We start from the raw sequence: 19305 nt of genomic DNA, 5'->3' as shown, positions 1-19305 counted from the left end.
TAATGCTTGATGAATTGAAGCCAATGTTATCTATGCACTGTCATTAGGATGCGAGAGAGATCACCACTTGACAAAGAGGCCCCTAAGTTTTATTGAACACTTATAAGAAAAACTTTTTGACAGCAGTAAGCCATTAAAGGTATTACAATCTCTTTTATTACTGTATTTTGATGAAAAATATGATCCCTGACACCTTCCCTTGGTATCTTTCAAAGTCTAAAATAATGAGAGCAAGTGGCTTTGTTCTCCCGGTGTTCAGAAGCAAATCTCCTTTCAAGTGGAAAATAATCATTATTGCCTTGAGAAAACATTATTTAATGTTACATCCTTCATTGTCTCCTGAAGTATACCTATTAAAAGTGCATTTATTTTTAAACAATATATCATTTACAAAACTGAGCCGTGTAGATAAAAGCCTGGCATGAAAACTCACAAACAAGGGCTTCGAGATGAAAACTTGTGTCCCAGATGAGTTTTGTGCTTACGCTCTGTGAAATTCAATTTAACTGAAGCTTTCTCTTTGTCTTTTTAAAAATGCATAGTTTTATGACTTTCCACTTAGCTGCCTTTCACTTTTATGTCAAGAGGTTGTGGATTGGCAGCTTGGAGAATATTAGGCCCAGGGGAATGTTTTATGTAACTGTACGGAAGAGAGACTGTAGTCACGTTGTCATCCAAGCTGCTCGCTGCCTGCTTTTGTACACGCAAGAAAGATTGTTGCTTTGTTTTACAAGTACTGAATTTTTAATCACTATTGTCTAATCTATATACCATTCAAATGGCTTTTTCAGAAGAACAGTTCATGTTTATTAAAGTACAGAGAATAAAGGTGGCCATACATCTAGCGATTTGGCTGTACGATCGAGTAGTCGATTCAATCATTTTATAGAATTGAGAGAGAGAACTCTCTCAACCTCCTCCAGGTCTCTTCTCTAATTGCACCCACCCTCCTCGAGATCTCTTCTCTAATTGAACCCACCCTCCTCGAGATCTCTTCTCTAATTGAACCCACCCTCCTCCAGATCTCTTCTCTAGTTCCACCTAAACTCCTCCAGATCTCTTCTCTAGTAGCACCTAAACTCCTCCAGATCTCTTCTCTAGTTGCACCTAACCTCCTACAGATCTCTTCTCTAATTGCACCCACCTTCTTCCAGATCTCTTCTCTAATTGCACCCACCCTCCTCCAGATCTCTTCTCTAGTTCCACCTAAACTCCTCCAGATCTCTTCTCTAGTTGCACCCACCCTCCGCCAGATCTCTTCTCTAGTTGCACCTAACCTCCTCCAGATCTCTTCTCTAGTTGCACCTAACCTCCTCCAAATCTCTTCTCTAGTTGCACCTAACCTCCTCCAGATCTCTTCTCTAGTTGCACCTAACCTCCTCCAGATCTCTTCTCTAGTTGCACCTAACCTCCTCCAGATCGCTTCTCTAGTTGCACCTAACCTCCTTCAGATCGCTTCTCTAGTTGCACCTAACCTCCTCCAGATCTCTTCTCTAGTTGCACCTAACCTCCTCCAGATCTCTTCTCTAGTTGCACCTAACCTCCTCCAGATCTCTTCTCTAGTTGCACCTAACCTCCTCCAGATCTCTTCTCTAGTTGCACCTAACCTCCTCCAGATCTCTTCTCTAGTTGCACCTAACCTCCTCCAGATCTCTTCTCTAGTTGCACCTTACCTCTTCCAGATCTCTTCCCTAGTTGCACCTAACCTCCTCCAGATCTCTTCTCTAGTTGCACCTGATCTCCTCCAGATCTCTTCTCTAGTTGCACCTAACCTCCTCCAGATCTCTTCTATAGCTGCACCCATCCTTTTCCAGATCTATCTTGAGGGGAAGGGGGGGGGGGTGCTAATGGATTTAGCTATGCTAGATTTTCACTGTCCAGTCCCTAAAGTGGTTTCATTTAAAGAGAAGTGCCAGTTGAGGTCCCCTGTTCGAACTCTCCCCCATGCTTTTCCTTAGCAAAGTACAGACAAAATACAGGGCAGTATTCCCTTAAAATCCTAGTTTTGCTTAACTTTTATGCTTGCTTTTTATTGAAATTAAGAAAAAGTGGATTTCAAATTATACTGGTAAAAGGTTTTGTTTTAAGTAGCGCAAAAAGTTTTTTGTGCCCACTATTTATAGCCGCTATTCGCATAGCGGGTAGCCCTGGTACACCTTTTAGCAGGTGCCCAAATTCCCACCTATTGCTGCTAATCACAATTTTGTGGCAGGGTTTTTTAGTGGGGATGGGGATGGTCCTCGGGGTTTAAGATAAGGCGCCCAAAGGGGGGGTAGGGGTTAGGGGCTAGGCACTACCAGGGGCATTACGATTTAGGCACCACTGGAAGGGGGTGTAAGGTTAGACATTGGTGGAGGGAGGGCTCTGTGTGAGGGTAAGCTTAGGTCATAGTAAAATATCAATAAAGATTAACAATATTTTACTATCGAAATTAGGTAGTAGAATATAGGTAATTTTACCAATATTCTACTAGTGCCAATATCTGGCACCTTTTTTTACATGGATAGTTACTACTGTCAGCAGTTGCCGGTTCCTGAGGGCTAGTTCACACTTTGGCCCTTATTCAATTCACTTTTTCTCCTTGGTGATATTTTCACACCTTATCAATAAATTGCCTTTTAAGCCACTGACAAGCAAAAACAAAAACACACAAGATAATAAGGTCGTTGCTTCATTGTGGACAGACCAAATTTGATCAGCTGGACAGTCAATGTTGTTCTATCATTGAGCTACCTCAGCCCGGCGACCATATGGGCTTGAAAACCACCACGGCCTGCACTCTGGCCATGGTGCGCACAGGTCCAGCACGGCTGTCGCAACACAAACAGCTGTTTGCAGTGTGTTACACATTGAGTTTGGTGTGTCAGTGTGAAGCAGTACTCTAATTACACTCCTTGATTAATGTATACACATGCAAGATGTTTTAAAGCACTTTAGGCCTGCAATTTAGCATTCAATGTGCTTTCTGCCCATAAAACGCTGCTTTGCGTCAAATCCAGATTTTTCCCCGGGACTTTTGGCATCTATCCCACTCATCCATGCAAAAACTCAGATGTTAGACCCCTTGAAACATTTTTTCCATCACTTTTGTGGCCAGCATAAGTGTTTCTAGTTTTCAAAGTTTGCGAACCGAAAATCGGAGGTTCGGACCATCTCTAATTTTCACATCTCATCAATAAAATGCTTTTTTTTAGCCACCAGCAAGCAGGAAATGTTATTAGTCATACATTTTCACCTACTTTAACCACTTGAGGACCATAGTGGTAAACCCCCTGAAGACCAGGCACATTTTTACTAAAATAGCCACTGCAGCTTTAAGGCCAAGCTGCAGGGCCACACAACACTGCACATGAGTGATTCCCCCCCCCCCTTTTCCCCCACCAACAGAGCTCTCTGTCGGTGGGGTCTGATCGCCCCCAATTTATTATTTTTTTTTATAAATATTTATGTTCGTGTTTTTTTTCTACTATATTTTACTATTTTTTACTGTATTTTACTATTTTTATTTTTCAATCCCCTCCCTCCCCCCCAGCCAGCCACTCCTGGCGATCGGCTGTCATAGGCTTCTGCCTATGAGAGCCGATCCCTCTCTTATCCCCCATGGGGACAGCCGTGTCACACGGCTGTCCCCAGTGCAGCGCTGCTGCTGATCGCAGCGCTGTAGTAACTGTAAAGATGGCGGTTTCGCCGTCTGACAGTCTCCCGAGCGGCAATAGCCACTCGGAGACTAAAGGCGAGGCAGAGCCCTCCGAGCAGGAGATGTGCGCACAGTCTGCACGCGATCTCCTGCAAAATGCAGCCCCAGGACTTGACGCCGATTGGCGTTAGGCGATCCTGGGGCTGCCGCCGTGGCCACGCCCATTGGCGCTAGGCTGTCCCGGGGGGTTAAAATAACTTTTCAGCACTCTGCAACTGAAAAAGTAACTAAACAGAAGATTAAAATCTATCTCCAGGAGAAAACTTAGAAGGAAAAGTGAGTTGGATGGAACTTCTAGTTTTAAAATGAAGCTGAGATAAGGTTTTATCCTGAACTTTGTACCATCCAAAGGGTTATCTCTTAGTGTATGGGCATTTCATGATAGATCATGCGCTGGACTTTTAATTCATGTAATGTCTGTCTGGTATGAATGCCAGTGGAGTCAGTAGGAGTGTGAAAATCATGCATGTTAAAGTGACACTGAAGCAAAAACAGACTTATGATATAATGAATTGTATGTGAAGTACAGATAATGAATAGAACATAAGTTAAAAAAAAGTCTATTTTTATTGTCAGTTTTATAGCTTTTTTTCTTTTATAACATTGCATCATTCAGTCATATTTGCAATTACAAACCATACTTTATTTTAAACTGTGAAACAGAGCAGAGCTAATGACCCTTTGAACTCCCCCGCAGTAAAAACTTATCTGCAGCTGCCAGCCTGCCTCTCACTGTCTCTTTGATGTATAAGTGCTTTGGAAAATTGGATGGTACGTTTGTTTTACTGCCTTTGCTCGCTCGCTCTGAATCTATTAGTCTTTCTTAATTTTATTTAATTGACACAGTTTATAAGAACTTACAGGAGACATTACACATGCCATGTTTAGGTGATTTCCCCACTAGCTCCTTCGCATCTTCAAACTGGAACCTAAGGGGTTAAACGGCCAAAGGGTGGCAAGGGAAGCCTCTTTTGTTACAATCTCTTTGCTCACTGCCTGGGGTAGAAAAGCTGGACCCTCCCGGAGAAGGCTTCGGATTCAATCACGGACTTGCAGGAGACAGAGGCTGTTCCTATTGGCTCTCTGCTCCTGTCAGTCTTGGGGATATCCACACTGAAGGCATTTGAAGCTGGTTTTCGCAAGAATGGAGCTGCCGGCCATGGTCCTAGGCTTTACTGCATGTTCTGATCTTCATGAATTGACATTTGCTGACGTGTGTTGGAGGAGGTGTTTACCGCACGAGTCAGTAATTTCAGCTTGCCCTGCCCTAACAGCCTTGATGAATTGACATTTTACTAAATGCTCCATAAAGTCAGCTGTTTTTAGCATTATTGAATGTGGTAATGCTTGATGAATTGACACCTATGTGTACTGGTGTCCCATTCCCCTCCACCAATCTGACGTGCTGCCAGATCCTGAACCATTTCCCATGGTAGTTTCCACTGCAGCTTGTTGTTTTTTTCCCTTCCAACATAGCAAAGATCTGCTAGTCGTCCATGAGCGTAGTAAGTTGTCTTTACAATGATCATTACTAAGCGGTCACATAATACCATAAGAAACGATTGTTCACGGTTGCAGCACATTAGGCTCCTTGCACACTAGGGTTGCCGCGCTATACCGTTATGACGGTATACTGTGGTTTGATTTTGCATGGTAATCATACCATGCACAATCTCTCGTCTTACCGGTTTTTGGGAGTGGGGGTGACGTAGCGGCGGGCATGTGACGCAGCAGCAAGCGCACGAACAGCAGCGGGGGGTACAAATACTCACTTGCCGGCAGCCAGTTCCTACACACTGTACTGGCTTCAATCTTCTTCCTGTTCTTGCGTCCCATTTCCTGGAAACAGCGTCCCCTGGGCGCTATTACTAGGAAATGGAACAAGAATAGCAGGTAGAATGAAGCCAGAACAGCGCGTAGGACCTGGCTGCCGGCAAGTGAGTATTTGGACCCCCGCCGCTGCGTTCCCCCCCGGCTGTCTATACTGCGGCCACCTATCTTGGCTACACCTATCCCTGGCTACCTATGCTGTGGCCACCTACTACTGGCTACGGGAGGTAGGGACGGATCCAAATAATTGTGTAATACCGTCAAACTTGGCTATTTTTTTTCTTGATGGTTCTCATACTGTGGAATTTCATACACCCGATTGCACTCTATATGCCATGTGATCCATCGAAAAGCACACTATCAGCGCATCGTAACGTATGGAATATGGAGGTTAGCACATGTATTGCGTAGCGGCAGGTTCCATTAATGTGCTGCATGAAATGTGTAACTTGTGGCAGTGAGACATACTTTCATTAGTACTGGATGCTTCATTGCATGCGTTGTAACTTGTCGCATCACATGTCTAAAATGCAATGCAATTTTTCTGTGGCATTACATTGCTATTGTATCACAATTTACATATGGGTTTTGTTCCGACAAGCATATGCTCTACCTTAGGCCACTTCCCTTTGTACTAAGACCAAATTGCACTCCTACTAGGTAGCCTAAAACACACTGCCTTCATATATTTGCTGCATACTACCCCTCCTCCTGCCCCGCCCCCCCCCCCATTCCCTTTATATTGTAAGCTCGCAAGGGCAGGGCTCTCTCCCCCTTTTGTGTCTTGGTAACCATTATACACTTTATTCATCATGTTAATTTTATCACTGTCATTACCAATTCGATAATTTGTATTTTGTATCATTCTTTGTATTTTGTCACTAATGATGTGTCTTGTATATTGGTGTACACCATTGTCTGTATTACTATGTACCCCATGTTTGTTTCTTACTTTGTACAGCGCCACGGAATATGTTGGTGCTTTATAAATCAATAATAATAATAATATGGGTTAATGCACTAAAACTGCTATGGTAATGCTGTGTGCACTCCTCACATGGCAATATTACTGGCAGCAGTGTATCTCAAGTTGTACTATTAGCAGGACCTGCAGTACTCGAGTAGCCCAAGTGTTGCATCGTTAACCTGCATTATGAACAAGCATTACTGCTAGTAACATGTTACCTCAGCAACTCGTGTGCTGTTTGAGCATTGCAGGTCATGCTAATAGCGCAAATCACACTACACTGCTGCCGGTAGTAACGGTAATACAGTATACTGCAGTTTAGTGCATCAACCGTATAGTGTGCAAAGTGCTTCAGTAATCCATAAATAGTTTAGATTTTTTTACAGCTAGATAAGCAAATATAATTTTCAGAGTTCACATAACTGGTTGCATGTGACATACGACAAGCCCAGTGTTATCACCTCATTTATCAGACGTTTCTAACTAAGGCCTAATATGCATGAGTAGCTTGTTTTTCTAGCAGGCAGTTTTTCTTGCTGAAAAAAGTGTCACCTTCACTTGCTACTTGGAAAACATCTGAGTTAGGTCTTACGCTAAGTTTCCACCTCACCCGTTTAAATTCAAATATACAAGATAAGCATCGGAGTTGGGTGTAAAGCTAAGTTTCCAGCAAACAATGTTTTTCCACTCACAGAAAAACACATTAGAACTAACAGCCCATTTAATATCAATGAGCTGTTTCCATCCAATGTATTTTTTTGTGCATGACACAGCAGGTTGCTTCTTCCCGGACACCATGTGTGTTTGTGCCTTGACAAACATTGTGTGGATATGGGGAACATGAGTGTTAATGTGTGGTGTCTGGAAAACTGCACGTGGCAAACATGCCCAGAACCAAACATAGTCTAAGGCCCCGTTCACATCACAGAACGCAGGCACGTTCCGCTCAGAACACAACGCACAGGAACGCGTGCAGCATGCGTTCCCGGACCGCACAGGTCGGGAACGCATGCAGTGTGAACATCAGACAGTGTAGTCTATGCACTGTCTGATGTCGTGCGTGACGGCCTCCCGCACGCGTTCCCGAAATGCGGACGGGAACGCGTGCAATGTGAACGGGGCCTAAAGCCTGGTACACACTTTCAGTTATGATTGGCCAATCACTGACCAATTTTACCACCTCCATGTAGCATGAGTGCTTACCTAAACACTCGTTTTATAGTATTCAGTATCTGTTATGGGCTTTATTGCTTATAATATTCAATATCTGTTGGTCCTCATACTACATGGAGGTGTTAAAGTTGGTCAGTGATTGGCCAATCATACCTTATATACTCGCGCATAAGCCAAATTTTTCAGCACAAAAAATGTACTGAAGAGTTACCGATGGTGGAGCAGGTTTAGTTACAGGCAGAGGAGCGTAAGGATCTTGCACTAGTGAACCTGCTCTTGCCAGCTGGCTCCTTGCTTTGTCCATGCCCCGCATCCCCCGCAGCAAGGTGTGCAGAGTGTGCTGCTCAAGACTACCTGTGTCTCCTGGCTTGTGGAGCAGAGCATGCAAGCAATGTGTCAGCGGTGGTGCAATGATTGAGGATTCTTCCTGTCTGGCAATCTCTGTCTCATATCTATGATGTCATCTAGTGGCGTCTTGAAACACAGCTGTATCATCCTTGGGGCACACCAGGCTATGGGGAGAAGGAATGACTCGTACATCTGGCAACTGTGGAGGGGGCTATACTGGGAAGGGGACTTATACACAAGTCAATCACTTTTTTTTTATCCTGGTTCCTGAGGGAAAAGTGGGTACCTTGGCTTATATGTGGGTCACCTATATATGTGACTGTATACAGGTAAGAGAGTGTGTTCCAGGCTTCAGGCTTGATCAGCAGCAGTATTCATTCAGCTTTTTAATTATTGATAGAAACTAATTGATAGCAGTAACATGAGTGCAGCACACAGAAGTCATCCATTGTATAACTTGTTCACTATTAGTGCTTCTTTCTGGCGACTGCATTGTCGTAGCACTCTCGCCTTGCAGTGCTGGGTCCCTGGTTTGAATCCCAGCCAGGGCACTATCCGCACAGCGTGTGCATGTTCTCCCGGTGTCTCTGTGGGTTTCCTCCGGGCACTCCAGTTTCCTCCCAATCCCAAACACATACAGATAAGTTAATTGGCTTCCCCTAAATTAGCCCTTGTTTATGATAAATATGCTACATGATACATACATAGATATATGACTATGGTAGGGATTCGAATGTGAGCCCTTCTGAGGGACAGTTAGTGACAAGACAATATACTCTGTACAATATACTTCACAGGGAAAGACATCATGGGCCCTATGCAATTACCAAACTGGCCAGCGATAAGCACTGGCGAGTTCTTAAATTAGTCGTCAGTAACTTCGCCTAATGCAATTGGATTTAACACCCCCCAGGGCGGTAAAGAACGCGCTTCGACGAGTTCCTTGCCCCTATGCAATTTAATTTTTCACCCGCTGCAGGTGTAAACTTTTCACCTGCTCTGAGCATTTGGCATCTGGGAGCCTCCTTTAGTAAGGACAACCCAGGTGCCAGGGATTTAAATAAAAACATACCTCCATCTTTCCCTTCTCTCTGCATATCCCATGCCGCTCCTCCGCTCATTCTTCCGCGGTCTCTGTCAGTGTTCTCCGAGCCCAGCAGAGCATCTTTCAGTCTCCCGCCAGGGCTCCCCATTCGTCCACTAGATGGCCCAATGAGAATCAGGATGATTCTCATTGGGCCACATAGTGGATAAATGGGAATCGCCAGCAGGAGACTCAAAGATGGTTTGCTGAGCTCCGAGAACACTGACAGAGATCGCGGAAGAATGAGCGGAGGAGCGGCATGGGACCTGTGGCTAGACGGGAACGATGGAGGTATGTTGTTTGTCGAAGGTCCCGCTGTAGCGACGAGCGGCAGGAGGCGACGGACGGCTGGTAAGAGCAAAGGTCGGCTCTTGCAACAGATGTCCGCGCATTTCCCGGGGGAGTGAGGCTGCGGTGTTGTGGTGCTGAAGGACAGCTCCACGGCACAAATGCATTGCTCCACAACATTCACTCAGCGAATACCTAGTATTTGCCTGAGTTATGCTCCTTCACGCAAGGATATCGCTCAGGGGAAACTGGCAATTGAATTTGCCGGTAAATCCTGAGCATTGTGAGGAGATAAGAAGCTTGCATGTTTTAAGCTTCTTATCTCCCCGAATTGCATATGCCCCTATGGCCCATATGCAATTCACTTTTTCACCTGAGTTTTCTCCTAAGTGATATTTTCACAAATGCCTTTGAAACCCCCAACAAGCAAACAAATATTCAAAATAATTTTAATTGTACTTTTCAACTACTTTTTGGTATTTTTCCATTACAAACAGCTAAAAAGCTATTTTAACTCGAAGATAAATAATCTCCCAGGAGAAAACTCGGGAAAAAGTGAATTGCATATGGCACCCTGTTTATAGTTATTTATTCTGAGCATTTCTATCTTAGATCTGTAGCAGAACTAAGGTTATTGTGATTCAATAAAAAGGGCTTACTGGTAATAGACTTCATGGTCTGGAAACCAACCACAACCCGCAAGCCTGGCTTTATGAAAAACTGTCTCCTGTGTTTGCAACCTTTTACCTGAGTCATATAAGATCATAGAAAGGTCTACTGAATGGTTAATGAATGAACAGCTGTGTGTGAATGCAGTTGTACTTGCAGAGAGAACCTTTTTCTTTAATAATTCATGAAATAAAGTTTTCTTTGCGAGTATAAATCGTATATTGCTTTGGATAGACCACTGAGTTTTATTTTTTGTAACTTCCTTGACTTTTTTCATTTTCAAATAACTTTGCAAAAGATCATTTTAGGACAGAGACTGCTGAATAGTTGGATGAATTTCAAATATGCCTGCAATTATTAATACGTTATGGCTGTGTGTCTCATACCTTGTAATTTCATCTCATTATGCTCAAGTCTGAATAGTGGGCAATTTCAGATACAATTACTGAAGATACAGAAATTTAACAAGGACACACTTTAGCTGCTGCTTACATTTACCACAGGAATAAGTCTATCTATATAAAGCAGAGAAGCATGTAAATGAAGACTGCCTGGTTTACCATCAATTATTGTTGATAATGAGGATCTACCTTCCTTTTGTAGGCCACTTACCTGCTCAACTGAGAAGAGGGTTCCTGCAAGGACCTAACATTATCATCAGAGGCATGGACAGGCACACTTGATTTACTGATAATCAATTTCTGGTTTTGCGAACCAGATTTGGTGACAGTGGCCAGGGACATTGTATTAGGTAAGTGACAGCAGCATGTTTTGGTGACAAATGTTTAAAACACACCTGAAGCGAGAGATACGGAGGCTGAAAACATATTTATTTCCTTTTAACCACTTGAGGACCACAGTGTTAAACCCCCCTAAAGACCAGGCCTTTTTTTTGTAAAATAGGCCACTGCAGCTTTAAGGCCAAGCTGCAGGGCCGCAAAACACAGCACACAAGTGATTTCTCCCCCCCCCCCCCCCCTGCCCTTTTCTCCCCACCAACAGAGCTCTCTGTTGGTGGGGTCTGATCGCCCCCAGTATGTTTGTTTATTTTATTATAAACATTTATGTGTGCTTTTTTTTTTTTATTAAAAACAGTATTTTTTTTTTTTATTCACTTTCCCTACCTCACTCCCTCCCCCAGCCAGCCTATCGGCCTGGATAGGCTTCAGCCTATCATAGCGGATCACTCCTGTGTCCCACGCGTCACGCGGCTGTCCCCAGTACAGCGCTGCTGTAGATCACAGCGCTGTACGAGTAAATAGACGTCGGTTTCGCTGTGTAACAGCCTGCTGCTGGGAGACTGAAGGCAGAGCGGAGCTCCGCCCACCAAGCAGGAGATGTGCGCGCAGCCTGCGCACGATCTCCTGCAAAATAGAGCCCCAGGACTTTACACCGAACGGTGTTAGGCGGACCCGGGGCTGCCGCCGCGGCCACGCCCATCGGCCTGACGTGGTCGGCTAGTAGTTAAAGGACCATTACAGTGAAAAAAGTAAGCAGTTAAAATCTGACATAACCAGCAGGTTTTGGACTAGTCCATTTTCTCAGAGGGGAGTCTGAGGGCTTTCTTTGTTTTCAAAAGTATTCCCTGAATGGCAGTCTAACTGCCAAAACAGTAAGATACCAGCCAGACTCCCTACTCACTTGCACACTATTTTGGCATTTAGACTTAGCAACTGCAGTTCAGGAAATGCTTTTGAAAACAAAGAAAACCCAAAGAATCATCCATGAGGAGATGGACTAGTCTAAAACACGTTGGTTCTGTCAAATTTTAACTGCTTACTTTTTTGCTATAGTGGTCCATTAAAGGACACTCGAGGTGAGAGTGATATGAAAGCTGCCATATATATTTCCTTGTAAACAATGCCAGTTGTCTGGCTGTCCTGCTGACCTTCTGGCATAGGTAGTGTCTGGGTCCATACCCTGGAACAAGCATAGGGTTAATCCAGTAAATCTGGGTCAGCTGAGTGCCTGATCTGCTGCATGCTTATTCACGGTCTATGGCTAAAAGTTTTAGAGACATAGGATCAGGAGGATTGCCAGGTGATCGACATTGTTTAAAAGGAAATAAATATGGCAGCCTCCATGTCACTCTCACCTTGAGTTCCCTTTTAAACAATGCAGGTTTCCTGGCTGTCCTGCTGAACCTCTGTCTCTAATAATTTTAGCCATAAACCCTGAACAAGCATGCAGATCAGATGTTTTACTGACGTATGACTAGATTTGACACATTTCTTTCAAATATGTGATTCAGACACTACTGCAGCCACAGCGATCACCAAGATACCAGGCAACTAGTGTTGTTTAAAAGGAAATAAACAGTCACCATATCTCTCTAAGTTCAGGTGTACTTAAAACCCCTTTCCATTTGATGTTAAGACTCTAGTAACAAGCAGCTCAGACAACTTCTGGCCTGAGTATACAGTGGGCTGCCCAAATCAGGTTTTTTGAAGAGTATTATTTTTCTTGTTGTGAGCGTGCTACACAAATCCATTTTGTAATTTGTATTAAAATATTTTCAATTTAGCTCGCTATGCATGGGTCTTACATGGCCTAGACATTCAAACAGCAATGTTTCCAAACTTGAAAAAGTACAAACTGGCCATTAATGTCCCAGTTACTCTCCTTTCTTACATGTATAATGACCTGCACATAGCGGGAAGCATTGCTTTTGAAGATTAATCTCTTACACTTAGAGGGAACCTTAACTGAGAAGGATATGGATGTTTCCTTTTAAACAATACCAGTTGCTTGGCAGTCCTGCTGATCTTTTTGGATGCAGTAGTGGCTGAATCACACACTTGAAACAAACAAGCAGCTAATCCAGTCTGACTCCTGTCAGGGCACCTGATCTGCATGCTTGTTCAGGGGCTGTGGCTCAGTATTAGAGACACAGGATCAGCAGAAGAGTCAGGCAACTGGTATTATTTTAAAGGGGAAAATCCATATCCATCTCAGTTTAGGTTCCCTTTTAATATTCAGAAAAAGTGGGTGGAGCCTACAAAAGCCAATCAAAATTCACCTATTGATTTTCAAGGGGAAAATTTTATTGCTGCCATTCTTGCACTGTTAATGGCACAATCCTCAAACCTGGTACAGTTGGTCATTGGATGACTGGGGTTCAAATTCAGAAAAGGGGGTGGAGCCGCAACCAATCAGATACCCTGGCAACTCCGGGCCATCAGCTTGTAGACAATATAATCACATATAGCAATCACGATTATAATGTAATGTGACATTAACTTTAGCAGGTTAGCATTGCGGTGGAATCCGTGGAAATAACAGGAGGCGTGCTGTTCAGAGCAACATCAGTGTTTACAAGTTACAGAGAAGCATGTTTTTCATATACTGTATGCATCACATCACATGCATAACCCTCAATGCAACTTATCTCCTTTATTGCGTTAATCCTGTTTTACAGGATGTGCAACACAACATCCCAGTGTGAAACTAGCTTTAAAAGGAATCTGAAGTGAGAGGAATACAGGGGCTGACATCTTCATGCCCCTATAAACAATGCCTGTGTCTGCCTGTCTTGTTGAGTCTTTGTCTTTTGTTTTTTTAAAGTCACAAGCCTATAACAACCATATAGGTAGTAGAGTCAAAGCATCCGATCTGCATACTCTTTGTGGGCCAATAAAGACTTAAAGACACTCTGAAGTCTCGTAAAAATCATGTTTTTATATTAAAAATCTCTTTAACATGATAGCCCTAACTAAAACGCCACATCATCGAGGCTGAACTCGAACTAAATCCCCCCAAACTTCCCGGGGCACACTGCGGGTAGCGCTTCCGTGAAGAGGCAGAGCTTTCGCCTGCAGCTCTGCCTCTACACGTGTCTATTAGCGTGTATCACCGCCTTCCGCCCACCCCTCTCAGTCTTCCTTCAATGAGAGGGGCGGGGGAGAGGCGGAGATACGCGCAGATTGACGCGCATGGAGGCAGAGCTGCAGCTGAAAGCTCTGCCTCCCGGGGCAGCAAAATCCACGACCAAGAAAGTCGCGGATTTTGCGGGGCGGAGTTAGGGGGGATTTAGTTAAGAGTTCAGCCGCGGAGATGCAGCATTTTAGTTAGGACTATTATGTTAAAGAGATTTTTAGTACAAAAACATGATTTTTATGAGACTTCAGAGTCTCTTAAAAATGACACTGAAGTGAAAAAAAAAAACTTATGGTATCATGAATTGTATGTGTAGTACAGGTAAGGAATAGAACATTAGTAGCAATGAAAAGTCTAATATTTTTATCTTCAATTTTTTTTTTTTTTAGCATTGCATCATATTGTCATATTTGCAGTTTCCTCTGTTCTATAGTTTAAAATACAGAGTGTGGTTTGCAGAACTAATGACCCTTTGAACCTTATCTGAAGCTGTCTGTCACTGTTTTTTGATGTATAAGTGATCCAGAAAACAATGACCCAAATTTGGGTCCTGGAGCTCAGAGAAGCTCTTTTGCATAGATTACAATTGAAGTTTCTTAACACTTCCTGTACTGGAAACAATATATAACTTCTTTCTTTGCTATTAATGTTCTAATTCTTAGTTGTACTACACATACAATCCATTATCTCATAAGTTTATTTTTACATCAGATTCCCTTTTGAAGAGAACCCGAGGTGGGTTTTAAGAATGCTGTTAGGACACAAAGGCTGGTTGTGCATACTATCACCAGCCTCTGTCACTATACCATGCCCCCTCAGGCCTCCCTGCGCTCTGCTGCCCCTCCCCCCAAAACAAAACCCGCTGTGCTAGCGACATGCAGCGTGTCGCTAGCAGGCTGTTTGCATCCAGGATGTCACTCTCCACCGCTCCCCGCCTCCTCTATAGCGCCGCTCCCCGCCTGCATCCCTTCCATCCAATCAGCTTACAGAGGTGGGGAGGGAATGGACGCAAGGTGGGGAGCGGCGCTATAGAGGAGGCGGGGGAGTGGTGGAGAGAGACATCCTGGATGTAAACAGCCTACTAGTGACACGCTGCATGTCGCTAGCACAGCGTTTTTTGGGGGGGGTTGAGGGAACAGCAGAGCGCAGGGGGGGGGGGGCCCTGGGGTGCACGGTATAGTAACAGAGGCTGGTGATAGTATGCACAACCAACCTCTGTGTCCTAATGGCATTCTTAAAACCTACCTCAGGTTCTCTTTAAAGGACACCTTTAACTTGAATAAATAAAAAAATCTGATAATTACTTCGGGAGGGGGAAGCCACTGGATCCTAATGAGGCTTCCCCCGTCCTCCTCTGCAGCTCTGATCCAACCCTTGCTCCCTCAGAGGAACAGCCACCATAATATTCACACCTGCGAGCCTCACGCAGGGGCAGTAGCAGGTTACTGCTCGGGCTCCAGCGGAAATGGCTAAACCCAATCAGGTGCAGTCTACTGCGCAGGTGCAGACAGCTCACACCTATGCAGGAGAGCGGAGGCGATCAGGCTTAGCTATTTCTGCCGAGGCCAGAGCGGGAAGCAGATACTCTGCTTGCACGCTTAGCGGATCTTTTGGGGTCCCAGTGCTGGATCCTCTATGGTGAGGTAAGTACTCCCTAGGGCAATTTTAAAGTGTACCTGAAGGGAAAAAAGTGCCCAATTTGGGTACTTAACTCAGTAGATGGAAGCCCTCTCCACTTCGCCGTTCCAGCGCTGGAATCCCCCAAAGTGTATTGACAGCGCTCTGCCGCACTGTACAGTCACAGATGGCTTGCACCTGCGCAGTAGCATGGAGCCGAACTGGCAGAGCTTTCTCTGCCTCAGTGCTACTTTGCAGGTGCAAGCTGACCTGCATCTGCACAGTGTGGCCGTGCTCGCAAAATATAAGGCGAGGCATCAGCACAGAAGTCTGCCTACTGGCATTGCGAGAGAATGAAGATGGCCGCCTGTGTATTCCTCTCACTTTCCTGCTGTTTCACACGTGTGCTCAGTAGCGGCTGTGAGTGAAATATTTTTTGACTTGGAGGCCTTCATGTAAATCCCTTTCAGCATTATCAAACCGGATCTTTCTAAAATAACAGCTTTGCTTGTTGTGTTATTTATATAAAACACGATGATGTTACTCAGCTGCCAGATCTCAAGGCACATTCCCAGAGATTATATTTAGCTCACAGGAGTATGGAAATACAGATATCAGAATCTGGCCGGGTACCAACATGTGGTGTGAAGGAAAGTCGCAACCTTGTCTCTTATCTTTTTTATTAAAAGCCATTTATGGAAAGTACATTTTCTGGTGGACGCTCTTATGACCTCTCTTTACCTTCCATTAACTCATTTTTGATAACCTGTTGTTTGATGCGCCATCATTACGTTCTGTACTGACAGTATGGAGAATGGAGCTATACAAGCTGTTCTGGCTCAGTCTGTAAGTATCTCACAAGAATGGAATTTCCGCAAACACAGAACCTATACAAAGCACAGGCAAAGACACGTATAGCATATAATATGCTGTACCTAGTAACAGGACTGCTGCAGGGCCATTTATCAGTCCTTCTGAAGGACACCTAACTGAAGGTCGCAGCTTCCTGGAGTGAGGGACATCTGTGCTATACATCATGTGTATAAACTGAAGCAGGGAAGACATGTTCAGTGCACTGTGTTGATTCCTTCTCTAATTCAGTTTCAGAGTTATTATCTACTAAGCCAGGAGCAGTTTCTCTTGCTGAGTAGATGAAGATTTATGACTCACACAGGGCTGTTAAACAGTAAGATGGCCAGGATAGCCAGTGTAATTCCATAAAGTGTAGAATATACCAGTCGGTCTGATTCACATGAAAGAAACTGCATCTATCTGCAAAATATCTTTATTTATCACAGGAGAGGTACCCCACACACTGCTGTGCAGCACAGGTTTGTTAGGGAATACAGTATGATGAGTCTTATTATATGGAAGACTAGCTGAAGACCGGGTATTGCTTGGGTATGTATTCAGTTGTTTGATCTGCCCACTTTTTCTAACCTTGACACACAGTCAGTCAGTGATCAAGTTTGTAAGCTTTAGGGTCCTTTGCGTCAATGTTAGAATAGAAGCAGTTTACATTTTCCCACTGGAATAAACCAAGCCAATCCGGTTGTGGCTCCACCCTCTTTTCTGAATTTTAACCCCAGTCACCCAATGACCGACTGTAGCAGGTTTGAGGCCTTTGCCAGTAACAGTGTTGGGTTGCATACACACATCCAATTTATGCAGTAATGGAGCTTACCTACACATTCTGTTCTTAGTATTCAAAATGTTTTGGCCCTCATGCTACATGGAGATGGTAAAATTGGTCAGTGAATGGCCAAACAAAATTGAATAAGTGTATGCACCCTACAAATGGCAACAATTTAAATATTCCCTTTGAAAATGGGTGAATTTTGATTGTCTGTTGCAGGCTCCACCCACTTTCCTGAATATTAATCCCAATCGCCCAGTGATCAACTATGCTGAATTTGAGAACCCTGCCTTTAATCGTGTAAGAATCCCTCAAGTTTAAGTTTTCCCATTTAAGAATTTGTTTTTGTTGACGCTGCCCATTTTTTCTAATCTTGACACAGTCACTCAATGATGAAGTTTGTGAGCGTTGGGGTCCTTAGCATCAGTTAAATATTTCCCTTGAAAATCAGTTGGTGAATTTTGATTGGCTTTTGTATGTTCCACCCACTTTTCTGAATGTTAATTCCAGTCACCCAGTGAACCAACTGTGCCAAGTTTGAGAACCCTGCCATTAACAGTCAAAGAATGGCTGCAGTTTACATTTTCCCATTTAAAATGAATGGCTGAAATTTTATTGGCTGTTTCATGCTCCGCCAACTTTCCCTGAATTTTTAACCTCAGACACTAAGTGACCAACTGTGCCATGATTGAGGACTCTGGCTTTATTACTTTGAGAATGGCAGCCTTCTAAATTTTATGTGAATGAGTAAAATCTGATGGGCTGGTTGTGGTTCCACCCAGATGTGCAGTGGGGTCGCGAGACCCCAGAACATATCATCTCAGGTAGTAAGGGATGTGTATACCAAGTTTCGTTGAAATTGGTCAAGGCATTTTGAGTGATGGACACACACACAGAAATACACACTCACACACAGATTAATGGATTATTAGCCTTTATTTAGAAAACACAGCATACTGCACTGCTCTATACAGTAAATTAGTAAGCAGTGTATATTAGAAACTTGAGATAAACCGTCACAAAACATGACACAGGAGAAGTGGACCATGCGTTGTCAGGCTTATAATCTAAAGATGGACACATTCTTCCACACAGCCAAATATGTGACCATTGGCTGAATGAACAGCATACTTCTGCAACAGACCACAATGGAGCCTGCACCAGAAGCATGTATGCATTGCATTGAACACATACGTATGTTCACAAAGTGCATATATGTGAACTAAACAGGGCTTGCCACAAACCTAGTGTATATTTTTCCTGGCTACGTTAAATACATCCATTAGGCAGGAGGTATGAGTACATAAGCTTTTTCCACCTAATTCATCTCGTCAGTGTTGTGCCGTACTGTATTAGAGAGTTTCATAATGGATGCCTCCATCCTTGACTGAAAACCTTCCTAATAACACACATGAGTGTTCAGCAAATGCTGCCTCTGATTTAATGGTGAATGTCTGGAGCCATCTGATAGAATTAGAACTCTTCTCTCCTGGAGACAGACACAGAGGGCTGCTATTGATTATTGTTGGAGCCAGTTGTTTTCTATGCCCTAATCCTTTTTCTTTTATAGAGAATACTTTTAAGAAAAGAGACAAATGTAACTGAAGGTGCTGTCAGGACGGAATAGATGAGAAAACATTCTGGCTGACATTCCAAAGTGAAACATACTGATACAAAGTTAAAGCCACAAGAGTACTTACAGACACCAAGAGGGCTGCCTAGGACACCCTGGAAATGGGCCATGGCCAATGGGACTCTAATCATTGTGGCTGGCATACAAATCTAGTGCAAACTCTATGTAGCGTGGAGATGCCTGAATCTAAATGAACAATAAATATGAAAATAGCAGAATAACGCATGTTTGATGTGGCACTGGACCTCAGATGCCTGATGTTTATCTCAGCAGTCAGTTCTATCTACAGGTCTATTATTTTTAAAGCAAACCTACTGCCAATTTGGAATACCTACCCCCGAGAGGAGGAAGCCTCTTTAGCAGGGGTGCCTCTATCCACTTTGTCACTCCAGGCAAGAAAACACGTAGTGCCCCCACCCCCATGAAGATAACTGTAATGCAGCAGTGTTTCACCAGAAAATAATCATAATGCAGCAGCGTTTCACCA

The 19305-nt window shown here is 43.8% G+C and overlaps 1 protein-coding gene across 1 annotated transcript in view; it reads left to right on the top strand.

The window, feature by feature from the left end:
- PXYLP1 (2-phosphoxylose phosphatase 1) overlaps nucleotides 1-19305 on the top strand; it is a 99207-nt gene that overhangs the window by 23824 nt on the left and 56078 nt on the right. The window contains 1 exon segment of the mRNA XM_068279227.1: nucleotides 10660-10807. The gene's annotated coding sequence lies outside the window, so the exon portion shown is untranslated.

The sequence above is a fragment of the Hyperolius riggenbachi genome, chromosome 4 (assembly GCF_040937935.1).
Source record: "Hyperolius riggenbachi isolate aHypRig1 chromosome 4, aHypRig1.pri, whole genome shotgun sequence".
Lineage (NCBI taxonomy): Eukaryota > Metazoa > Chordata > Amphibia > Anura > Hyperoliidae > Hyperolius > Hyperolius riggenbachi.
Note: the sequence above shows the minus strand (reverse complement) of the source record. Positions and strands in the feature narration are given on the sequence as shown.